Raw genomic sequence first — 7,066 nt, 5'->3', positions numbered from 1 at the left:
TGACAATATACTGAAGACTTGTGCTCCAGAACTAGACACACCCCTAGCCAAACTGTTTCAGTACAAATACATCATTGGCAACTGATAGACAATGTGGACAATTTTGCCATGTACACAAAAAACAGGGCAAATCTAATGTGACCAATTACAGCCCTATCAGTCTACTTTCAATCATCAGTAACGTGATGGAAGGTGGCATCAATAGAGCTATCAAGCAGCAATTGCTCAGCAATAACCTGCTCAGTGATGTCCAGTTTGGGTTCTGCTAGACCACTCAGCTCCTGACCTCACTACAGCCTTGGTTCAAACATAGACAAAAGAGCTGAATTCCAGAGTGAGCTGAGAGAGACTGCCCTTGACATCAAGGTCACATTTGACTGAGTCCAGCATCAAGGAACCCGAGCAAAACTGGAATCAATGAAAATTGGGGGAACACTGGTTGGAGGTCACTCATTTTCACTCCAGAATATCTTCACATGAGTTCCTCAGGGTTGTGTCCAAGGCCTATACATGTTCAGCTACTTCATCAATAACTTTACTATCAGAAGTGGGGATGTTTACTGATGACTGCGCAATGTTCAGCATCCTTTATGACTCCTCAGACACTGAAACAATCCATATCCAAAGGCAACAAGGCTGGGCTTGCAAGCCAAAAGTAACATAAATGCCACACAAATACTGGCAATGACATTCAATGGTGATACAGTCACTGAATCCACCACTATCACCATCATGGGGGTTATCATTGACCAAGCACCGAAATTGACTTGTCACATCAATACAATGGTTAGAGTAGGTCAGAGTCTCAGAATCCTGCAGCAAGTAACTGATCAGCTGTCCATCATCTGCAAGGCACACATCAAGAGTGTGATGGAATACCCTCCATTTGGCTGAATGATGCAACTCCAACATTCAAGAAGCTTGATGCCATCCAGAATGAAACAGCCCGTTTGATTGGTACCACATCTGTTAGCATTGTTCCCTCTGTCACTGATGCTCAGTAGCAGCTGCATGTCTATCTACAAGATGCAGAAATTCATCAAGGCTCCTTACATTGCACCACCAAATTCACAAACACCTTCTGTCTATAATGACAAGCAGATTCATAGGAACACCACTGTCTGCAAGTTCCCTTCACGCCACTCACCATCCACACTCCGAAATATATCCTTTTCCTTAAGTTCCATTGGGTCAAAATCCCTAGAACCTCCCCCCTAATAGCTTTGTGAGTATACCTAAAACACATTAACTGCAGCTGTTCAGGTGACAAAGACATTTAACAGAGTGTTAGCAGCAGACACGATGGGAAAGGAGCAATTCGAGCAATGTTACAGATGTGGAAATAGGCAGTTTTAGACTTAGGAAAAATCAGGTCATAAGGTTTTTGTAGGATCAAATGTGGCACCAAAGTTAGGGAAAAGCTGATGCCAGGGAGAGGGAAGGAGTTGGTAATTAGGGAAAGACATTTGGAGGGGAGACTGAAAACAATGGCTTTAGCCTTCCCAATATTTCATTGTAGGAAACGTTGCTTAAACAGTATTGGATGCTGGATAAGTGGTCTGATAATTTACCAATAGTGGAGGACTTGAGAGAGGTAATGGGAGCCAATGTTGGTTATTATCAGTGTACTGGTGAAAATGAATTCTGTACTTTTGGATGATATCTCTAAGGGGCAACATGTAGATGAGAACTAGGATGGGTCCATAGGAGCACCAAAGCTAAAAGTGTGAGAGGAGGAAGGGAATGATTCTGGTCATGATTGGACTGGTAAGAACTGAACCACGTGAGAGCAATCACATCCAATAAGTTGAGAGTGGAGAGGTGTTCCGGGCATATATGTGGTTAAATGTATCAAGCACTATAGGCAGTCCAAGGAGAGTGAGAAGGGAAAGTCTCCCTTTGTTTCATTTACATTTGTGACTTTGTTTTGGCATTGTAGCAGAAGCAGAAACACAGATTTAAATGTGGAGTACTGAGAAGGATGGGCATGGATTGGGGAAGTAACAACATATTCAAGGATCTTGGAAAGGAAAGGGAGTTTGGAGATGGCATGGTATATTGCAAGGACAAAAAGGTCAAGTTTTCCTTTTTCTTGAGGAGAAGGGTGAAGATAGCAATTTTAAAGGAGAGAGAGAGAGACAATACTTGAGGATGGAAAAACCACTTACTTTATCTTCTAAAGTGGGATCAGGAGAAAAAAAAAGAGGATGATGAACAATTTAGTGGGAATCTGACAGGAAGCAACACTTTAATCTCTATTTTGAAAGCATGATATTTCTATAATAAGAATGCAACCATCGCATTATGGGCGGCACGGTGGCACAGTGGTTAGCACTGCTGCCTCACAGCGCCAGAGACCTGGGTTCAATTCCCACCTCAGGCAACTGACTGTGTGGAGTTTGCACATTCTCCCCATGTCTGCGTGGGTTTCCTCCGGGTGCTCCGGTTTCCTCCACAGTCCAAAGATGTGCAGGTCAGGTGAATTGGCCATACTAAATTGCCCGTAGTGTTAGGGGCAGGGGTAAATGTAGGGGAATAGGTCTGAGTGGGTTGCGCTTCGGCGGGTCGGTGTGGACTTGTTGGGCCGAAGGGCCTGTTTCCACACTGTAAGTAATCTAATAAAAAAAACTACCTGCATGCCACAAAAATAACCTGCACTACAAACTGAAAATAATCAGTGACCGTGATAATATTCTGGGAATTGAACTGGTACTACCCTTGGTGACAGCAATCATATCATGATTATAATAGTGGAGGACTCTCTCAAGTCCTCCACCAGAGTACAATAACACAAAGAATTACTGAACAATAGAATGTTTAAAAAGCCAAGTTCTTGGTAATAATGTAGGATTTAGGACTTTGAACTTCAGCAAGTATATGAACAGTTGCCTAACCTAATTCTTAATAGTGATTTTTCTGTGGCGGCTAAATAAATTTTAACCCTTTGCAAATAAGAATGTATCCATGTTTTGGAATCCCTTCCTAAAATGCATTACTGATTAATTGGACAAGCATTGGGGGGAGGGCAAAAGGTTAAAAAAAACCCAAAAAGGTGAATCTACAACAAATGTGAAAAAAAGGCAAGCAGTCAGGGGAGAAAGAAGGGAGAGAATGAGAAACCGCTACCTCTGTAGAAATCAAATATGGCGGCACAGTGGCTCAGTGATTAGCACTGCTGCCTCACAGCACCAGGGTCCAGGTTCGATTCCAGCCTTGGGTGACTGGCTGTGTAGAGTTTGCACATTCTCCTCGTGTCTGCGTGGGTTTCCTCTGGGTGCTCCGGTTTCCTCCCACAGTCCAAAGATGTGCAGGTCAAGTGAATTGGCCATGCTGAATTGCCCGTAATGTTAGGTGCATTAGTCAGAGGGAAATGGATCTGGGTGGGCTACTCTTTGGAGTTGGGTCGAAGCGCCTGTTTCCACACTGTAGGGAATCTAATCTTTGACAGTATTTTCACACCAGTTGAGTGCTAAAGGATTTAGCTCCCTTAAAGATACAAATAAAAGTGAGAAAGCATTAAAATAATTATAATAGTGGCTAATTACCTGCTGTCAGTAAAGAAAATTCTCATAGTATTACCCTGTCAAAAGAAGAATAATTTCATGTCACTTGAATGCAAATTGCATTAAATGAACAGACAAATTTCTTTCCTTAAAATTTCCCTCTGTTTGCAGCTGATGAATAAGGAATTGAGATGGAGGATCGCACAAAGTGGAGTTTGTCACTCACTGCTGGAGAAAGAGGCTGATTAGGCTGTAGCCTGCCTTCGTCTTCCTCTGCTTCTGTTTCCCCTTCTTGCTGATCCTCCCTGCCACATCCTCCTCTTCCTGGTGCTTCTGTTCAGCAACCCACTGAATAGGTGGTCACACTGGTTGTTCCCTCCAGTCCATAGAATTATGTTGCATAAGACCACAAATCACAAGATCTACTCAGTCATCAATACCAAGGTCATCAGTGGGATTAAACAGTGAAATTATTGTTTCAGGTTACCAATGATAGCTTCCTTTGTTTTATTATTACATGGACTCTGTGTATCACCGGCTGAACAAGTATTTGGTTCCCATCATTAACTGGTCATGAGCTGAGTTTCTTTCTATTTCAGCAGGCATTTAAGTGCTGCACACATTATTGTGGATCTCAGGTCTCTGATAGGTCAGACCAAACAGGATGGCAAATTTTTCTTGCCTTAAAGACGTAAGTAAACCAAATGGGCTTTAACAGCAATCACTGAAAGCTTTCAATTCCAGATTTTTGTGAATTGAATTCAAAACCCGTCAACTGCCATGTGGATGGACACAGACTTCTGGTCACAAAAATACCCCTTAACCATTACTCTCTGCTTCCTGCCACTCAGTCGATTCTAGATCCACTTGGCTAAGCTTCATTGATGCCATGGGCTCTTACCTTTCTATCATCCTACTGTGCAAGACCTTATCAAACGTATTGCTGAAGGCCAAGTGTATTGCGTCAAATGCATTGCCTTCATTTACATGATCCGCCTGCTCTACATATTTCAAGCAGATGTTAGGCACCTCTTTACCAATATGGCATTCATAATCTTTGCATTTGTACCTCATGAAGCATTTTAGAATTTTATGGAGCATCCAAAAATAGTTGCAATTGCATCCATTTTCACCTCATAACATGCACCTATGTTTCGATCTCCTCAAATACAGTTACATCATGACTTGAAAGTAAAACACCTCCTTCAAACAAGAAACCGCCAACATTTTTCCATTGATTCCTCCATATTAGATTTTTCCCTTTACTCAGACAGTAAGAGTAAAATATCTACTCCAAGTTATCATTCATCGTAAGTTTATCCAAAACACAGTAAGATAAACCATTTATGTTCCAAGGGATAATTTAAACAATTTGCTTGTGATTATACATTACTTTTGAAATACTATGCCATGACACATAAATTTACTATTTGATGATTGATTATTTCATATTTTAGTCAGAAAACACTGCACCTTGTATATTATTCAGGTTTCACCAAATCAGCTTATGTTTCACAATGCGTATTGTCCCTCATGCATCTGATAATACATTAAAGTTACGTAGAATAAAAATGAATCAAAAACCTAAGAAAAAGCAATTTAATATTCTAGTCTTATCTGTATAGACTGATAGGTCTTCTTGGAACTAAATTACAGCATAAAAGTAACATGGTTGGTATTGATTCACCTTTATAGTTTGGAAATTGCTCGTGACTTAATTTCCTGCACCATTGACAACCATGCGAGTGGGGACAATTGTTTTTTAAGTTCCTGACCTCACACTTCCAGCCTGCTGAGTACAGTGATGAAAACTCCTGCGTACATATTTTACTCAGGCTGTACACTCCCACCACCTCCACCCACACCACCACCATTTTCAGTTCAAATAGGTTCATGAATATTAGTCAATGGAAGTGTGGAATTTTCCTGTTTTCATCACCACTCTTGCAGAGCACTAACCTGGCATTTCAAGTTAGTCCCATAAGTAAGCCTAATTCCCGCATGCAGGGAACTCAGATCAAAGTGTAACAATATAAAACTATTTAAATGATAAGAAATTAAGTATTGTCATCACTTCCCATTTCAACAGTGATGTCAGACCCAAAGTCGTGTAACTTAGCAATGGGCCGCCATGCAGGATGGGAATGTTTAATTTTGTGTGAATGTGATGTAGGTGATAGCAAGTTTTAATAACATTTGCTTCCACCTCTATCTCCCACTATTAGATAAAGTCAACATCACCCAAATGAATGAAAAGCATTGCATTCAACAACTGAAGAGTCCCAGTGCTGTGTCATGTTCTTCAAGAAAACATTCTGCTGACCTTTGTGTAAAAATAATATTATCACTGATCCTCAATGTGACCATGATCTTTGACCTCTTGCTCCTTCTAAATTAACACAGCAAGATCTTTAGTAGCAGTCAATTTGCAAGTATACGAAATGTGTTCTACCTTATTTAGTAGAACAGTGCCTTCTCCTGCTATCCTATTAATTAATCTGATAGAATTTAAGACACCCAATTCACTGAATTGTCACATTCACCAAAGTCCAGAGAGTACTTTACAATACCTTAGCAGTTGACATGGCCCCTTGATTTCATGGCCCACACGTGGGTCTTTGGTTTGAGAGCTGTTGACCTTGATTCTGATCTTCTGGAGTGATTTCCCCGCTTATGTCTCATGGATATCCTTTCAATAGGTTGTTATTTCTTCTAAACTATATAGTTGAACTATTATCCTACTGGGAGGACATTTAACCTACTGCATTGCCTTTGCTTTGGAACTCTTCTCTGCTAAATCAGGGAGTTGACCCATAACAGAGTGTGAGGGACTTTTAATTTCCTGAGTGTCTATTGTAGAAGATGGCTGCTCTGTTGAATCAACAACTTTCTTCTTTGTGGTATCATGGAATTTTACCCTATCTATGCCCTTCTTGATTTTATAAACTTCTGTAAGGTCACCTATCAACCTCTTATGTTCCAGTGAAAAAGTCCCAGCCTATCTAGCCTTTCTTTATAACTCAACCCTTCCATACCTAGCATTATCCTGGTAGGGAGCATAAAGTGGCATAAATTCAATTAATTTATGGTCCTCTTTTCCAATCCATAACAGGTTGTTCTTAATTTGTTTCCTATTTATTATATCACTTTTAAAATTGCTAGTGGTAAATTTTCCAAACTCTATTTGTGAAGTCCAATTTCAAACATTTTGCTCACAAAAAATTGTTCAGGCTTAGATCAAAGTATAGTTTATTAATGTATTCAGAGATTCACATAAAGCAGACAGAAAGGAAAAAAAAAGTTACAATTAAAAATAACTTGAAAATCAATGATATTGGCATTAATTTACATGAATTAGAGTCCAGTGAGTCAATGACCAGAAACAAAGAAACAGAAATTGCTGGAAAAAAAACAGCCAGTCTGGCAGCATCTGTGGAGAGAAAACAGAGTCAACATTTCAGGTGCAGTGACCCTTCTTCAGAATTGATCATAGCTAGGAAAAGTTTGGTGCATATACTAAAGGTGGGGTGGGGTTGGTAGAAGGAGTAAATGATAGGAGAAGA

This window comes from Chiloscyllium punctatum, chromosome 1 (assembly GCF_047496795.1).
Source record: "Chiloscyllium punctatum isolate Juve2018m chromosome 1, sChiPun1.3, whole genome shotgun sequence".
In the NCBI taxonomy this organism is placed as follows: domain Eukaryota; kingdom Metazoa; phylum Chordata; class Chondrichthyes; order Orectolobiformes; family Hemiscylliidae; genus Chiloscyllium; species Chiloscyllium punctatum.
This window is presented reverse-complemented; position numbering follows the sequence as displayed.